Source organism: Carica papaya, chromosome 5 (genome assembly GCF_054855325.1).
Source record: "Carica papaya isolate Zhongbai chromosome 5, ASM5485532v1, whole genome shotgun sequence".
NCBI lineage: Eukaryota > Viridiplantae > Streptophyta > Magnoliopsida > Brassicales > Caricaceae > Carica > Carica papaya.
The window spans coordinates 21,025,466-21,051,841 of record NC_142313.1 but is presented as its reverse complement, the minus strand read 5'-3'; the positions used below and the strand labels follow the sequence as shown (position 1 = coordinate 21,051,841).

General features: G+C 45.9%; 47 pseudogenes; all 47 read right to left on the bottom strand.

Annotated features, from left to right (window-relative positions):
• Positions 1-68: 68 nt before the first annotated feature.
• LOC148255565 (5S ribosomal RNA) lies at positions 69-187 on the bottom strand (annotated as a pseudogene).
• A 558-nt stretch (positions 188-745) lies between these two features.
• LOC148255564 (5S ribosomal RNA) lies at positions 746-864 on the bottom strand (annotated as a pseudogene).
• Positions 865-1,069: 205 nt separating this feature from the next.
• Positions 1,070-1,188, bottom strand: LOC148255563 (5S ribosomal RNA; annotated as a pseudogene).
• Positions 1,189-1,748: 560 nt separating this feature from the next.
• LOC148255562 (5S ribosomal RNA) lies at positions 1,749-1,867 on the bottom strand (annotated as a pseudogene).
• Positions 1,868-2,072: 205 nt separating this feature from the next.
• Positions 2,073-2,191, bottom strand: LOC148255561 (5S ribosomal RNA; annotated as a pseudogene).
• Positions 2,192-2,751: 560 nt separating this feature from the next.
• On the bottom strand, positions 2,752-2,865 carry LOC148255560 (5S ribosomal RNA; annotated as a pseudogene).
• A 207-nt stretch (positions 2,866-3,072) lies between these two features.
• LOC148255559 (5S ribosomal RNA) lies at positions 3,073-3,191 on the bottom strand (annotated as a pseudogene).
• Positions 3,192-3,397: 206 nt separating this feature from the next.
• LOC148255558 (5S ribosomal RNA) lies at positions 3,398-3,516 on the bottom strand (annotated as a pseudogene).
• A 558-nt stretch (positions 3,517-4,074) lies between these two features.
• LOC148255557 (5S ribosomal RNA) lies at positions 4,075-4,188 on the bottom strand (annotated as a pseudogene).
• A 125-nt stretch (positions 4,189-4,313) lies between these two features.
• Positions 4,314-4,432, bottom strand: LOC148255556 (5S ribosomal RNA; annotated as a pseudogene).
• A 560-nt stretch (positions 4,433-4,992) lies between these two features.
• LOC148255555 (5S ribosomal RNA) lies at positions 4,993-5,111 on the bottom strand (annotated as a pseudogene).
• A 204-nt stretch (positions 5,112-5,315) lies between these two features.
• LOC148255554 (5S ribosomal RNA) lies at positions 5,316-5,434 on the bottom strand (annotated as a pseudogene).
• A 206-nt stretch (positions 5,435-5,640) lies between these two features.
• LOC148255553 (5S ribosomal RNA) lies at positions 5,641-5,759 on the bottom strand (annotated as a pseudogene).
• Positions 5,760-6,318: 559 nt separating this feature from the next.
• Positions 6,319-6,437, bottom strand: LOC148255552 (5S ribosomal RNA; annotated as a pseudogene).
• Positions 6,438-7,953: 1,516 nt separating this feature from the next.
• Positions 7,954-8,072, bottom strand: LOC148255551 (5S ribosomal RNA; annotated as a pseudogene).
• An 887-nt stretch (positions 8,073-8,959) lies between these two features.
• Positions 8,960-9,078, bottom strand: LOC148255550 (5S ribosomal RNA; annotated as a pseudogene).
• Positions 9,079-9,798: 720 nt separating this feature from the next.
• Positions 9,799-9,917, bottom strand: LOC148255549 (5S ribosomal RNA; annotated as a pseudogene).
• Positions 9,918-11,125: 1,208 nt separating this feature from the next.
• LOC148255548 (5S ribosomal RNA) lies at positions 11,126-11,244 on the bottom strand (annotated as a pseudogene).
• Positions 11,245-11,806: 562 nt separating this feature from the next.
• LOC148255547 (5S ribosomal RNA) lies at positions 11,807-11,925 on the bottom strand (annotated as a pseudogene).
• Positions 11,926-12,484: 559 nt separating this feature from the next.
• LOC148255546 (5S ribosomal RNA) lies at positions 12,485-12,603 on the bottom strand (annotated as a pseudogene).
• A 562-nt stretch (positions 12,604-13,165) lies between these two features.
• Positions 13,166-13,284, bottom strand: LOC148255545 (5S ribosomal RNA; annotated as a pseudogene).
• Positions 13,285-14,172: 888 nt separating this feature from the next.
• On the bottom strand, positions 14,173-14,291 carry LOC148255544 (5S ribosomal RNA; annotated as a pseudogene).
• Positions 14,292-14,497: 206 nt separating this feature from the next.
• LOC148255543 (5S ribosomal RNA) lies at positions 14,498-14,616 on the bottom strand (annotated as a pseudogene).
• Positions 14,617-14,821: 205 nt separating this feature from the next.
• Positions 14,822-14,940, bottom strand: LOC148255542 (5S ribosomal RNA; annotated as a pseudogene).
• Positions 14,941-15,499: 559 nt separating this feature from the next.
• On the bottom strand, positions 15,500-15,618 carry LOC148255541 (5S ribosomal RNA; annotated as a pseudogene).
• Positions 15,619-16,150: 532 nt separating this feature from the next.
• LOC148255540 (5S ribosomal RNA) lies at positions 16,151-16,269 on the bottom strand (annotated as a pseudogene).
• Positions 16,270-16,830: 561 nt separating this feature from the next.
• LOC148255539 (5S ribosomal RNA) lies at positions 16,831-16,949 on the bottom strand (annotated as a pseudogene).
• Positions 16,950-17,151: 202 nt separating this feature from the next.
• On the bottom strand, positions 17,152-17,270 carry LOC148255538 (5S ribosomal RNA; annotated as a pseudogene).
• Positions 17,271-17,476: 206 nt separating this feature from the next.
• On the bottom strand, positions 17,477-17,595 carry LOC148255537 (5S ribosomal RNA; annotated as a pseudogene).
• Positions 17,596-17,802: 207 nt separating this feature from the next.
• LOC148255536 (5S ribosomal RNA) lies at positions 17,803-17,921 on the bottom strand (annotated as a pseudogene).
• Positions 17,922-18,126: 205 nt separating this feature from the next.
• LOC148255535 (5S ribosomal RNA) lies at positions 18,127-18,245 on the bottom strand (annotated as a pseudogene).
• A 561-nt stretch (positions 18,246-18,806) lies between these two features.
• LOC148255534 (5S ribosomal RNA) lies at positions 18,807-18,925 on the bottom strand (annotated as a pseudogene).
• A 205-nt stretch (positions 18,926-19,130) lies between these two features.
• LOC148255533 (5S ribosomal RNA) lies at positions 19,131-19,249 on the bottom strand (annotated as a pseudogene).
• Positions 19,250-19,455: 206 nt separating this feature from the next.
• LOC148255532 (5S ribosomal RNA) lies at positions 19,456-19,574 on the bottom strand (annotated as a pseudogene).
• Positions 19,575-20,134: 560 nt separating this feature from the next.
• LOC148255531 (5S ribosomal RNA) lies at positions 20,135-20,253 on the bottom strand (annotated as a pseudogene).
• Positions 20,254-20,812: 559 nt separating this feature from the next.
• Positions 20,813-20,931, bottom strand: LOC148255530 (5S ribosomal RNA; annotated as a pseudogene).
• Positions 20,932-21,138: 207 nt separating this feature from the next.
• On the bottom strand, positions 21,139-21,257 carry LOC148255529 (5S ribosomal RNA; annotated as a pseudogene).
• Positions 21,258-21,463: 206 nt separating this feature from the next.
• LOC148255528 (5S ribosomal RNA) lies at positions 21,464-21,582 on the bottom strand (annotated as a pseudogene).
• A 561-nt stretch (positions 21,583-22,143) lies between these two features.
• LOC148255527 (5S ribosomal RNA) lies at positions 22,144-22,262 on the bottom strand (annotated as a pseudogene).
• Positions 22,263-22,468: 206 nt separating this feature from the next.
• On the bottom strand, positions 22,469-22,587 carry LOC148255526 (5S ribosomal RNA; annotated as a pseudogene).
• A 526-nt stretch (positions 22,588-23,113) lies between these two features.
• On the bottom strand, positions 23,114-23,227 carry LOC148255525 (5S ribosomal RNA; annotated as a pseudogene).
• A 532-nt stretch (positions 23,228-23,759) lies between these two features.
• On the bottom strand, positions 23,760-23,878 carry LOC148255524 (5S ribosomal RNA; annotated as a pseudogene).
• A 235-nt stretch (positions 23,879-24,113) lies between these two features.
• Positions 24,114-24,232, bottom strand: LOC148255523 (5S ribosomal RNA; annotated as a pseudogene).
• A 199-nt stretch (positions 24,233-24,431) lies between these two features.
• LOC148255522 (5S ribosomal RNA) lies at positions 24,432-24,550 on the bottom strand (annotated as a pseudogene).
• Positions 24,551-24,755: 205 nt separating this feature from the next.
• On the bottom strand, positions 24,756-24,874 carry LOC148255521 (5S ribosomal RNA; annotated as a pseudogene).
• Positions 24,875-25,761: 887 nt separating this feature from the next.
• Positions 25,762-25,880, bottom strand: LOC148255520 (5S ribosomal RNA; annotated as a pseudogene).
• A 206-nt stretch (positions 25,881-26,086) lies between these two features.
• On the bottom strand, positions 26,087-26,205 carry LOC148255519 (5S ribosomal RNA; annotated as a pseudogene).
• Between the last annotated feature and the right edge of the window lie 171 nt (positions 26,206-26,376).

The following is a 26,376-nucleotide window of genomic DNA, read 5'->3' as shown; positions in this document are numbered from 1 at the left end:
TTTGCGTATAAACCAGTGGACCATAGTTCCAGTCGCGCGTAATGTCGAACGACCCGTCTGAAAAAAAATTGGTGCGACACGAGGACTTCCCAGGAAGTCAACAATCCGAGTACTACTCTCGCTCAAGCACACTTAACTGCGGAGTTCTGATGGGATCCGGTGCATTAGTGCTGGTATGACTGCACCTGTTTAATTTCGCGCTGCAAATACATACACTCCTCCTTTTTTACCCCTCCCGTCATTTGTTTCCTTGTGCGTGCGCACTGCACCTCCCTTTCTCGTTCTAATATCAAGTAAAATGCCACGACGTCGTGACTCAGATTTGCGAATAAACCTGCGGACCATAATTCAACTTGCGCGTAACGTCGAAAGAATCATCTGCAAAAAAATGGATGCAATACGATGACTTCCCAAGAAAATGGGTGAAATATAAGGACTTCGCAGGAGGTCACCCATCCTAGTACTACTCTCGCCCAAGCACCCTTAACTTGCGGAATTCTGATAGAATCCGTTGCATTAGTGCTGGTATGATCGCTCAAGTTTCATTCTGCGCTGCAAGTACATACACTCTTTCTCTTTCCATCCCCTCTCTCATCATTTGTTTCCTTGTGCGTGCACTCTGCATCTCTCCTTCACGTTCTAATATCAAGTAAAATGCCCAGGCACCGTGACTCACCTATGCGAATGAACCAGCGGTTCATAATTCCATTCGCACATAACGTCGAACGACCCGTCCGAAAAAAAATGGGTGCAACACGAGGACTTCCCAGGAGGTCACTCATCCGAGTACTAGTCTCGCCCAAGCAAACTTGACGGCGGAGTTCTGATGGGATCCAGTGCATTAGTGCTGGTATGATCGCACCTGTTTCATTTCGCACTGCAAATACATACCCTCCTTCTCCTTTCTTCCCCCTCCCGTCATTTGTTTCCTGGTGCGTTCACACTTTATCTCTCCTTCTCGTTCTAATATAATTTAAAATGCCCATGCGTATTGACTCACATTTGCGAATAAACAAACGGACCATAACTCCAGTTGCTCGTTACGTCGAACGACCTGACTGAAAAAAAATTGGTGCGACACGAGAACTTCCCAGGAGGTCACCCATCCGAGTACTACTCTCGCCCAAGCACACTTCACTGCGGAGTTCATATGGGATCCAGTGTATTATTGCTGCTATGATCGCACCTGTTTAATTTCGCGCTGCAAATTCATACACTCCTTCTCCTTTCTTCCTCCTCCCGTCATTTGTTTCCTTTTTTGTGCGTACTGCGCCTCCCGTTCTCGTTCTAATGTCAAGTAAAATGCCATGGTGCCGTGACTTACATTTGCGAATAAACTTGCGGACCATAATTTAAGTAGCGCATAACGTCGAAAGAATCATCTGTAAAAAAATGGATGCAACACGAGGACTTCCCAAGAAAATAGGTGAAATATAAGGACTTCGCAGGAGGTTACCCATCCTAGTACTACTCTCGCCCAAGCACCCTTAACCGCGGAGTTCTGATATAATCCGTTGAATTAGTGCTGGTATCATCGCTCATGTTTCGTTCTACGCTGCAAATACATACACTTTTTCTCCTTCCATCTCCCCTCTCGTCATTTGTTTCCTTGTGCGTGCACTCTGCATCTCTCCTTCTCGTTCTAATATCAAGTAAAATGCCCCGACACCGTGACTCACCTTTGCGAATGAACTAGCAGTTCATAATTCCATTCGCGCGTAACGTCGAACGACCCATCCGAAAAACAATGGGTGCAACACGAGGAATTCCCAGTAGGTCACCCATCCGAGTACTACTCTCGCCCAAGCACACTTGACTGCGGAGTTGTGAGTGGATCCGGTGCATTAGTGCTGGTATGATCGCACCTGTTTCACTTCGCGCTGCAAATACATACACTCCTTCTCCTTTCTTCCCCCTCCCGTTATTTGTTTCCTAGTGCGTTCACACTTCACTTCTCCTTCTCGTTCTAATATCAATTAAAATGACCCTACTTCTTGACTCACATTTGTGTATAAACCAGCGGACCATAACTCCAGTTGCTCGTTACGTCGAACGACCTGACTGAAAAAAAATTGGTGCGACACGAGAACTTCCCAGGAGGTCACCCATCCGAGTACTACTCTCGCCCAAGCACACTTCATTGCGGAGTTCATATGGGATACAGTGTATTATTGCTGCTATGATCGCACCTGTTTAATTTCGCGCTGCAAATTCATACACTCCTTCTCCTTTCTTCCTCCTCCCGTCATTTGTTTCCTTTTTTGTGCGTATTGCGCCTCCCGTTCTCGTTCTAATATCAAGTAAAATGCCACGGTGCCGTGACTTACATTTACGAATAAACTTGCGGACCATAATTTAAGTAGCGCATAACGTCGAAAGAATCATCTGTAAAAAAATGGATGCAACACGAGGACTTCCCAAGAAAATAGGTGAAATATAAGGACTTCGCAGGAGGTCACCCATCCTAGTACTACTCTCGCCCAAGCACCCTTAACCGCGGAGTTCTGATAGAATCCGTTGAATTAGTGATGGTATCATCGCTCATGTTTCGTTCTACGCTGCAAATACATACACTTTTTCTCCTTCCATCTCCCCTCCCGTCATTTGTTTCCTTGTGCGTGCACTCTGCATCTCTCCTTCTCGTTCTAATATCAAGTAAAATGCCCCGACACCGTGACTCACCTTTGCGAATGAACCAGCGGTTCATAATTCCATTCTCGCGCAACGTCGAATGACCCATCTGAAAAAAAATGGGTGCAACAAGAGGACTTCCCAGGAGGTCACCCATCCGAGTACTACTCTCGCCCAAGCACTCTTCACTGCGGAGTTCAGATCCGGTGCATTAGTGCTGGTATGATCGCACCTGTTTCATTTCGCGCTGCAAATACATACACTCTTTCTCCTTTCTTCCCCCTCCCGTCATTTGTTTCCTGGTGCGTTCACACTTCACCTCTCCTTCTCGTTCTAATATCAATTAAAATGCTCCTGCGTCTTGACTCACATTTTCGTATAAACCAGCGGACCATAGTTCCTGTCGCACGTAACGTCGAACAACCCATCTGAAAAAAAAATTGGGTGCAACACGAGAATGTCCCAGGAGGTAACTCATCCTTGTACTACTTTCGCCAAAGCACACTTAACTGCGGAGTTCTGATGGGATCCGGTGCAATTGTGCTAGTATGATCGCACCTGTTTCATTTCGTGCTGAAAATACATACACTCCTTCTCCTTCCCTCCCCCGTCCCATCATTTGTTTCCTTGTGCGTTCACACTGCACCTCTCCCTCTCATTCTAATATCGATTAAAATGCCCCTCCTTCTTGTCTCATATTTGCGTATAAACCAGCAGAAAATAGTTCCAGTCGCGCGTAGCGTCGAACGACCCGTCTGAAAAAAAATTTGTGCGACACGAGGACTTCCCAAGAGGTCACCCATCCGAGTACTACACTCGCCCAAGCACACTTCGCTGCGGAGTTTTAATGGGATCCGGTGCATTAGTGCTGGTATGATCACACTTGTTTAATTTCGCGCTGCAAATACATACACTCCTTCTCCTTTCTTCCCCCTCCCGTCATTTCTTTACTTGTGCGTGTGCACTACACCTCCCATTCTCGTTCAAATATCAAGAAAAATAACACGGCGCCGTGACTCACATTTGCGAATAATCCTGCGGACCATAATTCAGGTCGCGCGTAACGTCGAAAGAATCATCTGCAAAAAAATTGGTGCAACACGAGGACTTCCCAAGAAAATGGGTGAAATATAAGGACTTCGCAGGAGGTCACCCATCCTAGTACTGCTCTTGCCCAAGCACCCTTAATTGCGGAGTTATGATAGAATCCGTTGCATTAGTGCTGGTATGATCCCTCATGTTTCATTCTGCACTGCAAATACATACTCTTTCTCATTCCATCCTCCCTCCCGTCATTTGTTTCCTTGTGTGTGCAATCTGCATCTCTCCTTCTCGTTCTAATATCAAGTAAAATGTCCAAGCAACGTGACTCACCTTTGCGAATAAACCAGAGGTTCATAATTCAATTTGCGCGTAACGTCGAACAACCCATCCGAAAATAAATGGGTGCAACACGAGGACTTCCCAGGAGGTCACCCATCGGAGTACTACTCTCGCCTAAGCACACTTAACTGCGGAGTTCATATACGGTGCATTAGTGCTGGTATGATCGCACCTCTTTAATTTCGCGCTGCAAATACATACACTATTTCGCCTTTCTTCCCCCTCCCGTCATTTGCGTATTAACCAGCGGACCATAGCTCCAGCCGCGCGTAACGTCGAACAACCCGTCTGAAAGAAAATTGGTGCGACACGAGTACTTCCCGGGAGGTCACCCACCCGAGTACTACTCTCGCCCAAGCACACTTCACTGCGGAGTTCTGATGGGATCCGATGCATTAGTGCTGGTATGATCGCATATGTTTAATTTAACGCTGCAAATACATACACTCCTTCTCCTTTCTTCCCTCTCCCATCATTTGTTTTCTTGTGCGTGCGCACTGCACCTCCAATTCTCGTTCTAATATCAAGTAAAATACCACGGCGCCTTGACTCACATTTGCGAATAAAGCTGAGGACCATAATTCAAGTAGCGCGTAACGTCGAAAGAATCATTTGCAAAAAAATGAATGCAACACGAGGACTTCCCAAGAAAATTGGTGAAATATAAGGACTTCGCAGGAGGTAACCCATCCTAGTACTACTCTCGCCCAAGCACCCTAACTTGCAGAGTTCTGATAGAATCCGTTGCATTAGTTCTGGTATGATCGCTCATGTTTCGTTATGCGCGGCAAATACATACACTCTTTCTCCTTTCATTTCCCCTCCCATCATTTGTATCCTTGTGCGTGCACTCTGCATCTCTCATTCTCATTCTAATATTAAGTAAAATGCCCCGGCACTGTGACTCACCTTTGCGAATGAGCCAGGAGTTCATAATTCCATTCGCGCGTAACGTCAAACGACCCATCCGAAAAAAAATGGGTACCACTCGAGGACTTCCCAGGCGGTCACCCATCCGAGTACTACTCTCGCCCAAGCATACTTGACTGCAGAGTTCTGATGGGATCCGGTGCATTAGTGCTGGTATGATCGCACTTGTTTCATTTCGCGGTGCAAATACATACACTCCTCCTTTCTTCCCCCTCCCGTCATTTATTTCCTGGTGCGTTCACACTTCACCTCTCTTTCTCGTTCTAATATCAAGTAAAATGCCCCTTCATATTGACTTACATTTGCGTATAAACCAGCGGATCATAGTTCCAGACGCGCGTAACGTCGAACGAGCAATCTGAAAAAAAAAATGGGTGTAACACGAGAACTTCCAAGGAAGTAACCTATCCTTGTACTACTTTCGCCAAAGCACACTTAACTGCGGAGTTCTGATGGGATCCGGTGCATTTGTGCTGGTATGATAGCACCTGTTTCATTTGGTGCTGAAAATACATACACTCCTTCTCCTTCCCTCCCCTCTCCCATCATTTGTTTCCTTGTGCGTTCACACTGCACCTCTCCTTCTTGTTCTAATATTGATTAAAATGCCCCTACTTCTTGACTCACATTTGCATATAAACCAGCGGACCATAGTTCCATTCGCACGTAACGTCGAACGACCCGTCTGAAAAAAAATTGGTGCGACAGGAGGACTTTCCAGGAAGTCACCCATCCGAGTACTACTCTCGCCCAAACACACTTAACTACGGAGCTCTGATGGGATCTGGTGCATTAGTGCTGGTATGATCGCACTTTTTTAATTTCGCGCTGCGAATACAAAACTCCTTCTTCTATCTTCCCCCTCCTGTCATTTGTTTTCTTATGCGTGCGCACTGCACCTCCCGTTCTCGTTCAAATATCAAGTAAAATGCCATGGCGCCGTGACTCACATTTGCGAATAAACCTGCGGACCATAATTCTAATCGCGTGTAACATCGAAAGAATTATCTGCAAAAAAATTGGTGCAAAAAGAGGATTTCCCAAGAAAATGGGTGAAATATAAGGACTTCGTAGGAGGTCACCCATCCTAGTACTACTCTCGCCCAAGCACCCTTAACTTGCGGAGTTCTGATAGAATCCGTTGCATTAGTGCTGGTATGATCGCTTATATTTCATTCTGCGCTGCAAATACATAAACTTTTTCTCCTTCAATCCCCCCTCCCGTCATTTGTTTCTTTGTGCGTGCACTATGCATCTCTCCTTCTCGTTCTAATATCAAGTAAAATTCATCAGCACCGTTACTCACCTTTGCGAATGAACCAATGGTTCATAATTTTATTCGCGAAAAATATCGAACGACCCATCGGAAAAAAATGGGGGAAACACGAGGAATTCCCAGGAGGTCACCCATCGGAGTACTACTCTCGCCCAAGCACACTTGACTGTGGAGTTCTGATGGGATCCGGTGCATTTGTGCTGGTATGATCGCACCTATTTCATTTCGCGCTGCAAATACATACAATCCTTCTCCTTTCTTCCCCCACCCGTTATTTGTTTCCTGGTGCGTTCACACTTCACCTCTCATTCTTGTTCTAATATCAATTAAAATGCCCTTGCTTCTTGACTCACATTTGCGTATAAACCAGCGGACCATAACTCCAGTTGCGCGTAACGTCGAATGATCCGTTTAAAAAAAAATTGCTGCTACACGAGGACTTCCCAGGAGGTCACCAGTCCGAGTACTACTCTCGCCCAAGCACACTTCACTGCGAAGTTCATATGGGATCGAGTGTATTAGTGCTGGTATGATCGCACCTGTTTAATTTCGCACTGTTAATACATACACTCCTTCTCCTTTCTTCCCCCTCCCGTCATTTGTTTTTTTTTACGTGCGCATTGCACCTCACGTTCTCGTTCTAATATCAAGTAAAATGCCACGGCACCGTGACTCACATTTGTGAATAAACCTGCGGACCATAATTCAAGTAGCGCGTAATGTCGAAAGAATTATCTGCAAAAAAATGGGTGCAACACGAGGACTTCGCAAGAAAATGGGTTAAATATAAGGACTTCGCAGGAGGTCACCCATCCTAGTACTACTCTCGCCCAAACACACTTAACCGCGGAGTTCTGATAGAGTCCGTTGCATTAGTGCTGGTATGATCGCTCATGTTTCATTCTGCGCTTCAAATACATACACTCTTTCTCCTTCCATCTCCCCTACCGTCATTTGTTTCCTAGTGCGTGCACTCTGCATCTCTCCTTCTCGTTTTAATATCAAGTAAAATGCCCCGGCACCGTGACTCACCTTTGCGAATGAACCAGCGGTTCATAATTCAATTTGCGCGCAACATAGAACAACCCATCCGAGTACTACTCTCGCCCAAGCACACTTAACTGCAGAGTTCTGATGGGATCCGGTGCATTTGTGCTGGTGTGATCGCACCTGTTATAATTTTGCGCTTCAGATACATACACTCCTTCTCTTTTCTTCCCCCTCCCGTCAATTGTTTCCTTGTGCGTGCGCACTGCACCTCCCGTTCTCGTTCAAATATCAAGTAAAATGCCACGGTACCATGACTCACGTTTGCGAATAAACCTGCGGACCATAATTCACATCGCGCGTAACGTCAAAAGAATCATCTACAAAAAAAATGGGTGCAACACGAGGACTTCCCAAGAAAATTGGTGAAATATAAGGATTTCGCAGGAGGTCACCCATCCTAGTACTACTCTCGCCCAAGCACCCTTAACTTGCGGAGTTCTAATAGAATCCGTTGCATTAGTGCTGGTATGATCGCTCATGTTTCATTCTGCGCTGCAAATACATACACTCTTTCTACTTCAATCCCCCCTCCTGTCATTTGTTTCCTTGTGCGTCCACTCTGCATCTCTCCTCTCGTTCTAATATCAAGTAAAATGCCCCGGCACCTTGACTTACCTTTGTGAATGAACCAGGGATTCATAATTCCATTCGCACGTAACGTAGAACGACCCATCCAAAAAAAAAGGGTGCAACACGAGGACTTCCCAAGAGGACACCTGTCATAATACTACTCTCGCCCAAGCACACTTGACTGCGGAGTTCTGATGGGATCCAGTGCATTAGTGCTGGTATGATCGCACTTGTTTCATTTCGCGCTGCAAATACATACACTCCTTCTCCTTTCTTCCCCCTCCCGTCATTTGTTTCCTGGTGCGTTCACACTTCACCTCTCCTTCTCGTTCTAATATCAATTAAAATGCCCCTGCGTCTTGACTCACATTTGCGTATAAACTAGCGGACTATAGTTCCAGTCGCGCGTAACGTCGAACGACCCATCTGAAAAAAAAAGGGTGCAACACGAGAACTTCCCAGGAGGTAACCCATCCTTGTACTACTTTCGCCAAAGCACACTTAACTGTAGAGTTCTGATGGGATCCGGTGAATTTGTGCTGGTATGATCAGATTTGTTTCATTTCGCGCTGAAAATACATACACTCCTTCTCCGTCCCTCCCGTCACCCATCATTTATTTCCTTGTGCGTTCACACTACACCTCTCCTTCTCGTTCTAATATCGATTAAAATGCCCTTGCTTCTTGACTCACATTTCCGTATAAACTAGCAGATTATAGTTCCAGTCGTGTGTAACGTCAAACGACCCATCTGGAAAAAAAATGGGTGCAACACGAGAACTTCCCAAGAAAATGGGTGAAATATAAGGACTTCGCAGGAGGTCACCCATCCTAGTACTACTCTCGCCCAAGCACACATAACTTGCGGAGTTCGGATAGAATCTATTGCATTAGTGCTGGTATGATCGCTCATGTTTTATTCTGCGCTGCAAATACATACACTCTTTCTCCTTCCATCCCCCCTCCCGTCATTTGTTTGCTTGTGCGTGCACTCTGCATCTCTCCGTCTCGTTTTCATATCAAGTAAAATATCCCGGCATCGTGACTCACCTTTGCGAATGAACCAGCAGTTCATAATTCCATTCGGGCATAACGACGAATGACCCATCCGAAAAAAAATAGGTGCAACACGAAAACTTCCCAGGAGGTCACCTATCCGAGTACTACTCTCGCCCAAGCACACTTAACTGCGGAGTTCTGATGGGATCTGGTGCATTAGTGCTGGTATGATCCCACCTGATTAATTTCGCGCAGCAAATACATTCACTCCTACTCCTTTCTTCCCCCTCCCGTCGTTTGTTTCCTTGTGCGTGCGCACTGCACCTCCCGTTCTCATTCAAATATCAAGTAAAATGCCCTTGTGTCTTGACTCACATTTGCGTATAAACCAGCGGACCATAGTTCCAGTCGCACATAACGTGGAACGACCCGTCTGAAAAAAAAAATGGGTGCAACACGAGAACTTCCCAGGAGGTAACCCATCCTTGTACTACTTTCGCCAAAGCACACTTAACTGCGGAGTACTTATAGGATCCTGTGCGTTTGTGCTGGTATGATCTCACCTCTTTCATTTCGCGCTGAAAATACATACACTCCTTCTCCTTCCCTCCCCCCTCCCATAATTTGTTTCCTTGTGCGTCTACACTGCACCTCTCCCAGGAGGTAACCCATCCTTGTACTACTTTCGCCAAAGCACACTTAACTGCGAAGTACTTATGGGATCCTGTGCATTTGTGCTGGTATGATCGCACCTCTTTCATTTCGCGCTGAAAATACATACACTCCTTCTCCTTCCCTCCTCCCTCCCATAATTTGTTTCCTTGTGCGTCTACACTGCACCTCTCATTCTCGTTCTAATATCGATTAAAATGCCCCTGCTTCTTGACTCACATTTGCGTATAAACCAGCGGACCATAATTCCAATCGCGCGTAACGTCGAACGACCTGTCTTAAAAAAATTGGAGCGACATGAAGAATTCCCTGGAGGTCCCCCATCCTAGTACTACTCTCGCCCAAGCACACTTAACTGCGGAGTTCTGATGGGATCCGGTGCATTAGTGCTAGTATGATCGCACATGTTTAATTTCGCGCTGCAAATACATACACTCCTCGTTTCTTCCCCCTCCCGTCATTTGTTTCCTTGTTCGTGCGCATTGCACCTCTTGTTCTCGTTCAAATATCAAGTAAAATGCCACGGTGCCGTGACTCACATTTGCGAATAAACTTGCGGACCATAATTCAAGTCGCGCGTAACGTCGAAATAATCATCTGTAAAAAAATGGGTGCAACACGAGGACTTCCCAAGAAAATGGGTGAAAAATAAGGACTTCGCTGGAGGTCACCCATCCTAGTACTACTTTCGCCCAAGCACCCTTAACTTGCGGAGTTCTGATAGAATCCGTTGCATTAGTGCTGGTATGATCCCTCATGTTTCATTCTCTACTGCAAATACATACACTCTTTCTCCTTCCATCCCCCCTCCCGTCAATTGATTCCTTGTGCGTGCACTCTGCATCTCTCCTTCTCGTTCTAATATCAAGTAAAATGCCCCGGTACCGTGACTCACCTTTTCGAATGAACCAGCGGTTCATAATTCCATTCGCGCGTAACGTCGAACGACTCATCTGAAAAAAAATGGGTTCAACACGAGAACTTCCCAAGAAGTAACCCATCATTGTACTACTTTCCCCAAAGCACACATATCTGCAGAGTTCAGAAGGGATCCGGTACAATTGTGCTGGTATGATCGCACCTGTTTAATTTCGTGCTGAAAATGCACACACTCCTTTTCCTTCCCTCCCCCCTCCCATCATTTGTTTCCTTGTGCGTTCACACTGCACCTCTCCTTCTCGTTCTAATATCAATTAAAATGCCCCTGCGTCTTGACTCACATTTGCGTATAAACCAGCGGACCATAGTTCCAGTCGTGCGTAACGTCGAACGACCCATCTAAAAAAAAAATGGGTGCAACACGAGAACTTCCCAGGAGGTAACCCATCCTTTGCCTGCTTTCGCCAAACCACACTTAACTACGGAGTTCTAATGGGATCCGGTGCATTTGTGCAGATGTGATCCCGCTTGTTTCATTCCGTGCTGAAAATACATATACTCTTTCTCCTTTCCTCCCCCTTCCCATCATTTGTTTCCTTGTGCGTTCACTCTGCACCTCTCCTTCTCGTTCTAATATCGATTAAAATGCCTCTGCTTCTTGACTCAAATTTGCGTATAAACCAGCAGACCATAGTTCCAGTCGCGTGTAACATCGAACGACCCGTCTGAAAAAAATTGGTGCGACACGAGGACTAACAAGGAGGTCACCCATCCGAGTACTACTCTCGCCCAAGCACACTTAATTGCGGAGTTCTGATGGGATCTGGTGCAGTAGTGCTGGTATGATCGCACCTGTTTAATTTCGCGCTGTAAAAACATACACTCGTTCTCCTTTTATTCCCCCTCCCGTCATTTGTTTCCTTGTGCGTGCGCACTGCACCTCTTGTTCTCGTTCAAATATCAAGTAAAATGCCACGGCACCGTGACTCACATTTGCAAATAAACCTGCGGACTATAATTCAAGTCGCGCGTAACGTCGAAAGAATCATATGCAAAAAAATGGGTGCAACACGAGGACTTCCCAAGAAAATGGGTGAAATATAAGGACTACGCAGGAGGTCACCCATCCTAGTACTACTCTCGCCCAAGCACCCTTAACTTGCAGTGTTCTGATAGAATCCGTTGCATTACTGCTGGTATGATCGCTCATGTTTCATTCTGCGCTGCAAATACATACACTCTTTCTCCTTCTATCCCCCATCCCGTCATTTGTTTGCTTGTGCGTGCACTCTGCATCTCTCCTTCTCGTTCTAATATCAAGTAAAATGTCCTGGCACCGTGAGTCACCTTTGCGAATGAACCAGCGGTTCATAATTCCATTCGTGCGTAACGACGAATGACCCATCCGAAAAAAAATGGGTGCAACACGAAAACTTCCCAGGAGGTCACCTATCCGAGTACTAGACTCGCCCAAGCACACTTAACTGCGGAGTTCTGATGGGATCCGGTGCATTAGTGCTGGTATGATCCCATCTGATTAATTTCGCGCAGCAAATACATTCACTACTACTCCTTTCTTCCCCCTCCCGTCATTTGTTTCCTTGTGCGTGCGCACTGCACCTCCCGTTCTCGTTCAAATATAAAGTAAAATAGCACAGTGCCGTGACTCACATTTGTAAATAAACCTGCATACCATAATTGAAGTCGCGCATAACGTCGAAAGAATCATCTGCAAAAAAATGGGTGCAACACGAGGACTTCCCAAGAAAATGGGTGAAATATAAGGACTTCGCAGGAGGTAACCCATCCTAGTACTACTCTCGCCCAAGCACCCTTAACCGCGGAGTTCTTATAGAATCCATTGCATTAGTGCTGGCATGATCGCTCATGTTTCATTCTGCGCTTCAAATACATACACTCTTTCTCCTTCCATCTCCCCTCCCGTCAATGTTTCCTAGTGCGTGCACTCTGCATCTCTCCTTCTCGTTCTAATATCAAGTAAAATGCCCTGGCACCGTGACTCACCTAAACAAATGAACCAGCGGTTCATAATTCAATTCGTGCGTAACGTAGAAGAACCCATCCGAAAAAAAATTGGTGCGACACAAGGACTTCCCAGGAGGTCACCCATCCGAGTACTACTCTCGCCCAAGCACACTTAACTGCAGAGTTCTGATGGGATCCGGTGCATTAGTGCTGGTGTGATCGCACTTGTTATAATTTCGCGCTTCAGATACATACACTCCTTCTCTTTTCTTCCCCCTCCCGTCAATTGTTTCCTTGTGCGTGCGCACTGCACCTCCCGTTGTCGTTCAAATATCAAGTAAAATGCCACGGTGCCATGACTCACGTTTGCGAATAAACCTGCGGACCATAATTCACGTCGTGCGTAACGTCAAAAGAATCATCTACAAAAAAATGGGTGCAACACGAGGACTTCCCAAGAAAATGGGTGAAATATAAGGATTTCGCATGAGGTCACCCATCCTAGTACTACTCTCGCCCAAGCACCCTTAACTTGCGGAGTTCTAATAGAATCCGTTGCATTAGTGCTGGTATGATCGCTCATGTTTCATTATGCGCTGCAAATACATACACTCTTTCTACTTCAATCCCCCCTCCTGTCATTTGTTTCCTTGTGCGTCCACTCTGCATCTCTCCTTCTCGTTCTAATATCAAGTAAAATGCCCCGGCATCGTGACTCACCTTTGCGAATGAACCAGGGATTCATAATTCCATTCGCACGTAACGTAGAACGACCCATCCAAAAAAAAAAGGGTGCAACACGAGGACTTCCCAAGAGGACACCTGTCCAAATACTACTCTCGCCCAAACACACTTGACTGCGGAGTTCTGATGGGATCTGGTGCATTAGTGCTGGTATGATCGCATTTGTTTCATTTCGCGCTGCAAATACATACACTCCTTCTCCTTTCTTCCCCCTCCCATCATTTGTTTCCTGGTGCGTTCACACTTCACATCTCCTTCTCGTTCTAATATCAATTAAAATGCCCTTGCGTCTTGACTCACATTTGCGTATAAACCAGCGGACCATAGTTCCAGTCGCGCGTAACGTCGAACGACCCATCTGAAAAAAAAAAAGGGTGCAACACGAGAACTTCCCAGGAGGTAACCCATCCTTGTACTACTTTGGCCAAAGCACACTTAATTGTAGAGTTCTGATGGGATCTGGTGCATTTGTACTGGTATGATCGGACTTGTTTCATTTCGCGCTGAAAATACATACACTCCTTCTCCTTCCCTCCCATCACCATCATTTATTTCCTTGCGCTTTCACACTACACCTCTTCTTCTCGTTCTAATATCGATTAAAATGCCCCTGCTTCTTGACTCACATTTCCGTATAAACCAGCGAACTATAGTTCCAATCGTGTGTAACGTCGAACGACCCATCTGGAAAAAAAATTGGTACAACACGAGAACTTCCCAAGAAAATGGATGAAATATAAGGACTTCGCAAGAGGTCACCCATCCTAGTACTACTCTCGCCCAAGCACCCATAACTTGCGGAGTTCGGATAGAATCTATTGCATTAGTGCTGGTATGATCGCTCATGTTTCATTATGCGCTGCAAATACATACACTCTTTCTACTTCAATCCCCCCTCCTGTCATTTGTTTCCTTGTGCGTCCACTCTGCATCTCTCATTCTCGTTCTCATATCAAGTAAAATATCCCGGCACCGTGACTCACCTTTGCGAATGAACCAGCAGTTCATAATTCCATTCGGGCATAACGACGAATGACCCATCCGAAAAGAAATAGGTGCAACACGAAAACTTCCCAGGAGGTCACCTATCCTTGTACTACTCTCGCCCAAGCACACTTAACTGCGGAGTTCTGATGGGATCCGGTGCATTAATGCTGGTATGATCCCACCTGATTAATTTCGCGCAGCAAATACATTCACTCCTACTCCTTTCTTCCCCCTCCCGTCATTTGTTTCCTTGTGCGTGCGCACTGCACCTCCCGTTCTCATTCAAATATCAAGTAAAATGCCCCTGCGTCTCGATTCACATTTGCGTATAAACAAGCGGACCATACTTCCAGTCGCACATAACGTGGAACGGCCCATCTGAAAAAAAAATGGGTGCAACACGAGAACTTCCCAGGAGGTAACCCATCCTTGTACTACTTTCGCCAAAGCACACTTAACTGCGGAGTACTTATGGGATCCTGTGCGTTTGTACTGGTATGATCGCACCTGTTTCATTTCGTACTGAAAATACATACACTCATTCTCCTTCCCTCCCCCTCCCATCATTTGCTTCCTTGTGCGTTCACACTGAACATCTCCTTCTCGTTCTAATATCGATTAAAATGCCCCTGCTTCTTGACTCATATTTGCGTATAAACCGGCGGACCATAGCTCCAGTAGCGCGTAACATCGATCGACTCGTCTGAAAATAAATTTGAGCCATACGAGGACTTCCTAGGAGGTCACCCATCCTTGTACTACTTTTGCCCAAGCACACTTAACTGCGGAGTTCTGATGGGATCCGGTGCTTTAGTACTGGTATGATCGCACCTGGTTAATTTCACGCTGCAAATACATACAGTCCTTCTCTTTTCTTCCCCCTCCCGTCATTTGTTTCCTTGTGCGTGTGCACTGGACCTCTCCTTCTCGTTCAAATATCAAGTAAAATGCCACGGCACCGTGACTCACATTTGCGAATAAACCAGCAGACCATAATTTAAGTCGCGCGTAACGTCGAAAGAATCATCTGTAAAAAAATGGGTGCAACACGAGGACTTCCCAAGAAAATGGGTGAAATATAAGGACTTCGCAGGAGGTCACCCATCCTAGTACTACTCTCGCCCAAGCACCCTTAACCGCGGAGTTCTTATAGAATCCATTGCATTAGTGCTGGCATGATCGCTAATGTTTTATTCTGCGCTGCGAATACATACACTATTTCTCCTTCCATCCCCCCTCCCGTCATTTGCTTCCTTGTGCGTGCACTCTGCATCTCTCCTTCTCGTTCTAATATCAAGTAAAATGCCCCGGGACCGTGACTCACCTTTATGAATGAACCAGCGGTTCATAATTCCATTCGCGCGCAACGTCGAACGACCCATCCGAAAAAAATGGGTGCAACACAAGGACTTCCAAGGCGGTCACCGATCCGAGTACTACTCTCGCCCAAGCACACTTGACTGCTGAGCTCTGATGGGATCCGGTGCATTAGTGCTGGTATGATCGCACCTGTTTCATTTCGCGCTGCAAATACATACACTCCTTCTCCTTTCTTCCCCCTCCCATCATTTGTTTCCTGGTGCGTTCACACATCGCCTCTCCTTCTCGTTCTAATATCAATTAAAATGCTCCTGCATCTTGACTCACATTTGCGTATAAACTAGCAGACCGTAGTGCCTATCGCATGTAATGTCGAACGACCCATCTGAAACAAAAAATAGGTGCAACACGAGAACTTTACAAGAGGTAACCCATCCTTGTACTACTTTCGCTAAAGCACACTTAACTGCGGAGTTATGATGCGATCCAATGCATTTGTGCTGGTATGATCGCACCTATTTCATTTCGTGCTGAAAATACATACACTCCTTCTCCTTACCTCCCCCCTCCCATAATTTGTTTCCTTGAGCGTTCACACTGCACCTCTCCTTCTCGTTCTAATATCGATTAAAATACCCCTGCTTCTTGACTCACATTTGAGTATAAACCACTGAACCATAGTTCCAGTCGCGCGTAACATCGAACCACCTGTCTGAAAGAAAATTGATGCGACACTAGAACTTCCCAAGAGGTCACCCATCTGAGTGCTACTCTCGCCCAAGCACACTTAACTGCGGAGTTCTGATGGGATCTGGTGCATTAGTGCTGGTATGATCGCACCTGTTTAATTTCGCGCTGCAAATAGATACACTCCTTCTCCTTTCTTCCCCCTCCCGTCATTTGTTTCCTTGTGCGTGCGCACTGCACCTCCCGTTCTCATTCAAATATCAAGTAAAATTCCACGGCACCGTGACTCACATTTACGAATAAACCTGCGGACCATAATTTAAGTCGCGCGTAACGTCGAAAGAATCATCTGTAAAAAAATGGGTGCAACACGAGGACTTCCCAAGAAAATGGGTGAAATATAAGGACTTCGCAGGAGGTTACCCTTCCTAGTACTACTCTCGCCCAAGCACCCTTAACCACGGAGTTCTGATAGAATCCGTTGCATTAGTGCTGGTATGATCGCTCACGTTTCATTCTGCGCTGCAAATACATACTCTCTTTCTCCTTCCATCTTTCCTCCCGTTAATTTGTTTCCTTATTTGTGCACTCTGCATCTCTCTTTCTCATTCTAATATCAAGTAAAATGCCCCGGCACCGTGACTCACCTTTGCGAATGAACCAGCAGTTCATAATTCCATTCGCGCGCAACGTCGAACGACCCATCCGAAAAAAAATGGGTGCAACACGAGGACTTCCCAGGCAGTCACCCATCCGAGTACTATTCTAGCCCAAGCACACTTGACTACGGTGTTCTGATGGGATCCGATGCTTTAGTGCTGGTATAATCGCACCTGTTTCATTTCGCACTGCAAATACATACACTCCTCCTTTCTTCCCCCTCCCGTCATTTGTTTTATAGTGCGTTCACAGTTCACCTCTCATTCTCGTTCTAATATAAAGTAAAATGCCCCTGCGTCTTGACTTTTATTTGCGCATAAATGAACGGACTATAATTCCAGTCGCGCGTAACGTCGAACGAGCCATCTGAAAAAAAAAGGGTGCAACACGAGAACTTCCCATGAGGGAACCCATCCTTGTACTACTTTCGCCAAAGCACACTTAACTGCGGAGTTCTGATGGGATCTGGTGCATTTGTGCTGGTATGATCGCTCTTGTTTCATTTCGTGCTGAAAATACATACACTCCTTCTCCTACCCTCCCCCCTCCCATCATTTGTTTCCTTGTGCATTCACACTGCACCTCTCCTTCTCGTTCTAATATCGATTAAAATGCCCTTGCTTCTTGACTCACATTTGCGTATAAACCAGCAGACCATAGTTCCATTCGCGCGTAATATCGAACGACCCGTCTGAAAAAAAATTTGTGCGACACGAGAACTTCCAAAGAGGTTACCCATCCGAGTACTACTCTCGCCCAAGCACACTTAACTGCGGAGTTCTGATTGGATCCAGTGCATTAGTGCTGGTATGATCGCACCTGTTTCATTTTGCATTGCAAATGCATATACTCCTTCTCCTTTCTTCCCCCTCCCGTCATTTGTTTCCTTGTGCGTTCACACTTCACCTCTCATTCTCGTTCTAATATCAACTAAAATGCCCCTGAGTCTTGACTCACATTTGCGTATAATCTAGTGGACCATAGTTCCAGTCGCGCATAATGCCGAAGGACCCATCTGAATTAAAAATCGGGTGCAACACGATAACTTCCCAGGAGGTAACCCATCCTTGTACTACTTTCGCCAAAGCACACTTAACTGCGGAGTTCTGATTGAATCCGATGCATTTGTGCTGGTATGATCGCACTTGTTTCATCTCGTGCTGAAAATACATGCACTCCTTCTCCTTCCCTCCCCCTTGCCATCACACGTTTCCTTGTGCGTTCACACTGCACCTCTCCTTCTCGTTCTAATATAGATTAAAAGGCCCCTGCTTATTGACTCACATTTGCGTATAAACCAGCAGAACATAGTTACAGTCGCGCGTAACGTCGAACGACCCGTCTGAAAAAAATTGGTGCGACACGAGTACTTCCCAGGAGGTCACCCATCCGAGTACTACTCTCCCCAAAAAACACTTAACTGCGGAGTTCTGATGGGATCCGGTGCATTAGTGCTGGTATGATCGCACCTGTTTAATTTTACGCAACAAATAGATACACTCCTTCTCATTTCTTCCCCCTTCCGTCATTTGTTTCCTTGTGCGTGCGCACTGCACCTCCCTTTCTCGTTCAAATATCAAGTAAAATGTCACAGCGCCGTGACTCACATTTGAGAATAAACCTGCGGACCATAATTCAAGTCGCGCGTAACGTCGAAAGAATCATCTGCAAAAAAATGGGTGCAACACGAGGACTTCCCAGGAAAATGGGTTAAATATAAGGACTTCGCAGGAGGTCACCTATCCTAGTACTAATCTCGCCCAAGCACCCTTAACTAGCTGAGTTCTTATAGAATCCGTTGCATTAGTGCTAATATGATCGCTCATGTTTCATTCTGCGCTGCAAATACATACACTCTTTCTGCTTCCATCCCTTCTCTCGTCATTTGTTTCCTTGTGCGTTCACTCTGCATCTCTCTATCTCGTTCTAATATCAAGTTAAATTCCCCGGCACCGTGACTCACCTTTGCGAATGAAACATCGGTTCATAATTCAATTCGGGCGTAACGTCGAACCACCCATCCGAAAAAAAATTGGTGCAACACGAGGACTTTCCAGGAGGTCAACAATCCGAGTACTACTCTCGCCCAAGCACACTTGACTTCAGAGTTCTAATGAGATCCGTTGCATTAGTGCTGGTATGATCGCACCTGCTTCATTTCGCGCTGTAAATACATACACTCCTTCTCCTTTCTCCCCCCTCCCGTCATTTGATCCTGGTGCGTTCACACATCACCTCTCATTCTCGTTCTAATATCAATTAAAATGCCCATGAGTCTTGACTCACATTTTCGTATAAACCAGTAGACCATAGTTCTACTCGAGTGTAACGTCGAACGACACAACTGAAAAAAAAAAGGGTGCAACACGTGAACTTCCCAGGAGGTAACCCATCCTTGTACTACTTTCGCCAAAGCACACTTAACTGCGGAGTACTGATGGGATCCGGTGCATTTGTGCTGGTATGATCGCACGTGTTTCATTTCGTGCTGAAAATACATACACTCCTTCTCCTTCCGTCCCTCCTCCCATCATTTGTTTCCTTGTGCGTTCACACTGCACCTCTCCTTCTCGTTCTAATATCGATTAAAATGCCCCTGCTTCTTGACTCACATTTGCGTATAAACCAGCGAACCATAGCTCCAGTCGCGCGCAACGTCGAACGGCCCGTCTGAAAAAAAATTAGTGCGACACAAGAACTTCCCAGGAGGTCACCCATCCGAGTACTACTCTCGCCCAAGTAAACTTAACTACGAAGTTCTGATTGGATCCGGTGCATAAGTGCTGGTATGATCGCACCTATTTAATTTCGCGCTGCAAATACATTCACTCCTTCTCCTTTCTTCCCCATCCCGTCATTTGTTTCCTTGTGCGTGTGCACTGCACCTCTCGTTCTCGTTCAAATATCAAGTAAAATGCCACGGCGCCGTGACTCACATTTTCGAATAAACCTGCAGACCATAATTCAAGTCACGCGTAATGTCAAAAGAATCATCTGTAAAAAAATGGGTGCAACACGAGGACTTCCCAAGAAAATGGGTGAAATATAAGGACCTCGCAGGAGGTCACCCATCCTAGTACTACTCTCGCCCAAGCACCCTTAACCGCGGAGTTCTTATAGAATCCATTGCATTAGTGCTGGCATGATCGCTAATGTTTTATTCTGCGCTGCAAATACATACACTATTTCTCCTTCCATCCCCCCTCCCGTCATTTGCTTTCTTGTGCGTTCACACTGAACATCTCCTTCTCATTCTAATATCGATTAAAATGCCCCTGCTTCTTGACTCACATTTGCGTATAAACCAGCGGACCATAGCTCCAGTAGCGCGTAACATCGATCGACTCGTCTGAAAATAAATTTGAGCCATACGAGGACTTCCTAGGAGGTCACCCATCCTTGTACTACTTTCGCCCAAGCACACTTAACTGCGGAGTTCTGATGGGATCCGGTGCTTTAGTACTGGTATGATCGCACCTGGTTAATTTCACGCTGCAAATACATACAGTCCTTCTCCTTTCTTCCCCCTCCCGTCATTTGTTTCCTTGTGCGTGCGCACTGGACCTCTCATTCTCGTTCAAATATCAAGAAAATGCCACGGCACCGTGACTCACATTTGCGAATAAACCAGCAGACCATAATTTAAGTCGCGCGTAACGTCGAAAGAATCATCTGTAAAAAAATGGGTGCAACACGAGGACTTCCCAAGAAAATGGGTGAAATATAAGGACCTCGCAGGAGGTCACCCATCCTAGTACTACTCTCGCCCAAGCACCCTTAACCGCGGAGTTCTTATAGAATCCATTGCATTAGTGCTGGCATGATCGCTAATGTTTTATTCTGCGCTGCAAATACATACACTATTTCTCCTTCCATCCCCCCTCCCGTCATTTGCTTCCTTGTGTGTGCACTCTGCATCTCTCCTTCTCGTTCTAATATCAAGTAAAATGCCCCGGGACCGTGACTCACCTTTGTGAATGAACCAGTGGTTCATAATTCCATTCGCGCGCAACGTCGAATGACCCATCCGAAAAAAAATGGGTGCAACACAAGGACTTCCAAGGCGGTCACCGATCCGAGTACTACTCTCGCCCAAGCACACTTGACTGCTGAGCTCTGATGGGATCCGGTGCATTAGTGCTGGTATGATCGCACCTGTTTCATTTCGCTCTGCAAATACATACACTCCTTCTCCTTTCTTCCCCCTCCCATCATTTGTTTCCTGGTGCGTTCACACATCGCCTCTCCTTCTCGTTCTAATATCAATTAAAATTCTCCTGCATCTTGACTCACATTTGCGTATAAACTAGCAGACCGTAGTTCCTATCGCATGTAATGTCGAACGACCCATCTGAAATAAAAAATAGGTACAACACGAGAACTTTACAAGAGGTAACCCATCCTTGTACTACTTTCGCTAAAGCACACTTAACTGCGGAGTTCTGATGCGATCCAATGCATTTGTGCTGGTATGATCGCACCTATTTCATTTCGTGCTGAAAATACATACACTCATTCTCCTTCCCTCCCCCCTCCCATAATTTGTTTCCTTGAGCGTTCACACTGCACCTCTCCTTCTCGTTCTAATATCGATTAAAATACCCCTACTTCTTGACTCATATTTGAGTATAAACCACTGAACCATAGTTCCAGTCGCGCGTAACATCGAACCACCCGTCTGAAAGAAAATTGATGCGACACTAGAACTTCCCAAGAGGTCACCCATCTGAGTGCTACTCTCGCCCAAGCACACTTAACTGCGGAATTCTGATGGGATCTGGTGCATTAGTGCTGGTATGATCGCACCTGTTTAATTTCGCGCTGCAAATAGATACACTCCTTCTCCTTTCTTCCCCCTCCCGTCATTTGTTTCCTTGTGCGTGCGCACTGCACCTCCCGTTCTCATTCAAATATCAAGTAAAATTCCACGGCACCGTGACTCACATTTACGAATAAACCTGCGGACCATAATTTAAGTCGCGCGTAACGTCGAAAGAATCATCTGTAAACAAATGGGTGCAACACGAGGACTTCCCAAGAAAATGGGTGAAATATAAGGACTTCGCAGGAGGTTACCCTTCCTAGTACTACTCTCGCCCAAGCACCCTTAACCGCGGAGTTCTGATAGAATCCGTTGCATTAGTGCTGGTATGATCGCTCACGTTTCATTCTGCGCTGCAAATACATACTCTCTTTCTCCTTCCATCTTTCCTCCCGTTAATTTGTTTCCTTATTTGTGCACTCTGCATCTCTCTTTCTCATTCTAATATCAAGTAAAATGCCCCGGCACCGTGACTCACCTTTGCGAATGAACCAGCAGTTCATAATTCCATTCGCGCGCAACGTCGAACGACCCATCCGAAAAAAAATGGGTGCAACACGAGAACTTCCCATGAGGTAACCCATCCTTGTAGTACTTTCACCAAAGCACACTTAACTGCGGAGTTCTGATGGGATCCGGTGCATTTGTGCTGGTATGATCGCATCTGTTTCATTTCGTGCTGAAAATGCATACACTCCTTCTCCTTCCCTCCCCCTTCCAATAATTTTTTTCCTTGTGCGTTCACACTGCACCTCTCATTCTCGTTCTAATATCAATTAAAATGCTCCTGCTTCTGGACTCATATTTGCGTATAAACCAGCGGACCATAGTTCCAGTCGCGCGTAACGTCGAACGACCCGTCTGAAAAAAAATTGGTGCGACACGAGGACCTCCCAGGAGGACACCCATCCAAGTACTACTCTCGCCCAAGTACACTTAATTGCGAAGTTCTGATGGGATCCGGTGCATTAGTGTTGGTATTATCGCACCTGTTTAATTACGCACTGCAAATACATACAATCCTTCTCCTTTCTTCGCTCTCCCGTCATTTGTCTCCTTGTGTGTGCGCACTGCACCTCCCGTTCTCGTTTTCAAATATCAAATAAACCTGCGGACCATAATTCAAGTCGCGCGTACCGTCGAAAGAATTATCTACAAAAAAATGAGTGCAACACGAGGACTTCCCAAGAAAATGGGTGAAATATAAAGACTTCGCAGGAGGTCACCCATCCTAGTACTACTCTCGCCCAAGCACCCTTACCTGCGAAGTTCTGATAGAATCCGTTGCATTAGTGCTGGTATGATCGCTCATGTTTCATTCTGCGCTGCAAATACATACACTCATTCTCCTTCCATTCCCCCTCCTGTCATTTGTTTCCTTGTGCGTGCACTCTGCATCTCTCCTTCTCATTCTAATATCAAGTAAAATGCCCCAGCACCGTGACTCACCTTTGCGAATGAACCAGCGGATCATAATTCCATTCGTGGGTAACGTTGAACGACCCATCCGAAAAAAATGGGTGCAACACGAGGACTTCCCAGGAGTTCACCCATCCGAGTACTACTTTCGCCCAAACACACTTAACTACGGAGTTCAGATCCGGTGCATTAGTGCTGGTATGATCGCACCTGTTTAATTTCGCGCTGCCAATACATACACTCCTTCTCCTTTCTTCCCCCTCCCGTCATTTTTTTCCTGGTGCGTTCACACTTCACCTCTCCTTCTCGTTCTAATATCAGTTAAAATACCCCTGGGTCTTGACTCACATATGCGTATGATCCAGTGGAGCATAGTTCCAGTCGCGCGTAACGTCGAACGACCCATCTGAAAAAAAAAATTGGTGCAACACGAGAACTTCCCAGGAGGTAACCCATACTTGTACTACTTTCGCCAAAGCAAAATTAAATGCGGAGTTCTGATGGGATCCGATGCATTTGTGCTGGGGTGATCGCACCTATTTTATTTCGTGCTGAAAATACATACACTCCTTCTCCTTCCCTCCCCCTTCCCATCATTTGTTTCCTTGTGCGTTCACACTGCACTTCTCCTTCTCGTTCTAATATCGATTAAAATGCCCCTACTTCTTGACTCACATTTGCGTATAAACTAGTGGACCATAGTTCTAGTTGTGCGTAACGTCGAACGACCCGTATAAAAAAAAATTGGTGTGACACGAGGACTTTCCAGAAGGTCACGCATCCGAGTACTACTCTCGCCCAAGCACACTAAACTGCGAAGTTCTGATGGGATCCAGTGCATTAGTGCTGGTATGATCGCACCTATTTAATTTCGCGCTGCGAATACGTACACTCCTTCTCCTTTCTTCCCCCTCCCGTCATTTGTTTCCTTGTGCGTGCGCACTGCACCTCTCGTTCTTGTTCAAATATCAAATAAAATGCCACGGCGCCGTGACTCACATTTGCAATTAAAGCTACGGACCATAATTAAAGTCGCGTGTATCGAAGAAAGAATGATCTGCAAAAAAATGGGTGCAACATGATGACTTCCCTAGAAAATGGGTGAAATATAAGGACTTCGCAGGAGGTCACCCATTCTAGTACTACTCTCGCCCAAGCACCCTTAACTGCGGAGTTCTGATAGAATCCGTTGAATTAGTGCTAGTATGATCGCACCTATTTCATTTCGAGCTGAAAATACATACACTCCTTCTCCTTCCCTCCCCCACCCATCATTTGTTTTATTGTGCGTTCACACTGCACCTCTCCTTCTCGTTCTAATATCGATTAAAATGCCCCTGCTTCTTGACTCACATTTGCATATAAACCAGCGGACGATAGTTCCAGTCGCGCGTAACGTCGAACGACCCGTCTGAAAAAAAACTACACAAGGACTTCCAAGGAGGTCACCCATCCGAGTACTACTCTCGCCCAAGCACACTTAACTGCGGAGTTCTGATGGTATCCAGTGCATTAGTGCTGGTATGATCGCACTTGTTTCATTTCGCGATGCAAATACATACACTCATTCTCCTTTCTTCCCCCTCCCGTCATTTGTTTCCTGGTGCGTTCACACTTCACCTCTCCTTCTCGTTCTAATATCAATTAAAATGCCTCTGCCTCTTGACTCACATTTGCGTATAAACAAGTTGACCATAGTTCCAGTCCCGCGTAACGTCGAACAATCCATGTGAAAAAAAAAGGGTGCAACACGAGAACTTCCCAGGAGGTAACCAATCCTTGTACTACGTTCGCCAAAGCACACTTAACTACGGAGTTCTGATGGGATCCGGTGCATTTGTGCTGGTATGATCGCACCTATTTCATTTCGTGCTTAAAATACATACACTGCTTCTCCTTCCCTCCCCCCTCCCATCATTTGTTTCCTTGTGCGTTCACACTGTACATCTCCTTCTCGTTCTAATATCGATTAAAATTCCCCTGCTTCTTGACTCACATTTGCGTATAAACAAGCGGACCATAGTTCTAGTCGCGCATAACGTCGAATGACCCGTCTGAAAAAAAAATTAGTGCGACACGAGGACTTCCCAGCAGATCGCCCGTCCGAGTAATACTCTCGCCCAAGCACACTTAACTGCAGAGTTCTGATGAGATTTGGTGCATTAGCGCTGGTATGATCTCACCTGTTTAATTTCACGCTGCAAATACATACACTCCTTCTCCTTTCTTACCCCTTCCGTCATTTGTTTCCTTGTGTGTGCGCACTGCACGTCCTCTTCTCGTTCAAATATCAAGTAAAATGCCATGGCGCCGTCACTCACATTTGCAAATAAACCTGCGGACTATAATTCAAGTCGCACGCAACGTAGAAAGAATCATCTGCTAAAAAATTGGTGCAACACGAAAACTTCCCAAACAAATGGGCGAAATATAAGGATTTCGCAGGAGGTCACCCATCCTAGTTCTACTCTCGCCCAAGAACCCTTAACTTGCGGAGTTCTGATAGAATCAGCTGCATTAGTTCTGGTTTGAACGCTCATGTTTCATTATGCGCTGCAAATACATACACTCTTTCTCCTTCCATCCCCCATCCCGTCATTTGTTTCCTTGTGCGTGCACTCTGCATCTCTCCTTCTAGTTCTAATATCAAGTAAAATGCCCTGGCACCATGACTCACCTTTGCGAATAAACCAGTAGATCATAATTCTATTCGCGCGTAACGTCGAACAACCCATCCGAAAAAAAATGGGTGCAACACGAGGACTTCCCAGGAGGTCAACCATCCGAGTACTACTCTCGCCCAAGCACACTTAACTGCTGAGTTCTAATGGGAGCCGGTGCATTAGTGCTGGTATGATCGCACCTGTTTCACTTCGCGCTGCAAATACATACACTCCTTCTCCTTTCTTTCCCCTCCCGTCATTTGTATCCTGGTGCGTTCACACTTCACCTCTCCTTCTCGTTCTAATATCAATTAAAATGCCCCTGCGTCTTGACTCACATTTTTGTATAAACCAGCGGACCATATTTCCAGTCGCGCATAACGTCGACGACCCATCTGAAAAAAGAAATGGGTGCAACACGAGAACTTCCCAGGAGGTAACCCATCCTTGTACTACTTTCTCCAAAGCACACTTAACTGCGGAGTTCTGATGGGATCCGGTGCATTTGTGCTGGTATTATCGCACCTATTTCATTTCATGCTGAAAATACATACACTCTTCTCCTTCCCTCCCCCTCCCATCATTTGTTTCCTTGTGTGTTCACACTGAACCTCTCATTCTCCTTCTAATATCGATAAAAATGCCCCAACTTCTTGACTCATATTTGCGTATAAACCAGCGGACCATAGCTCAAGTCG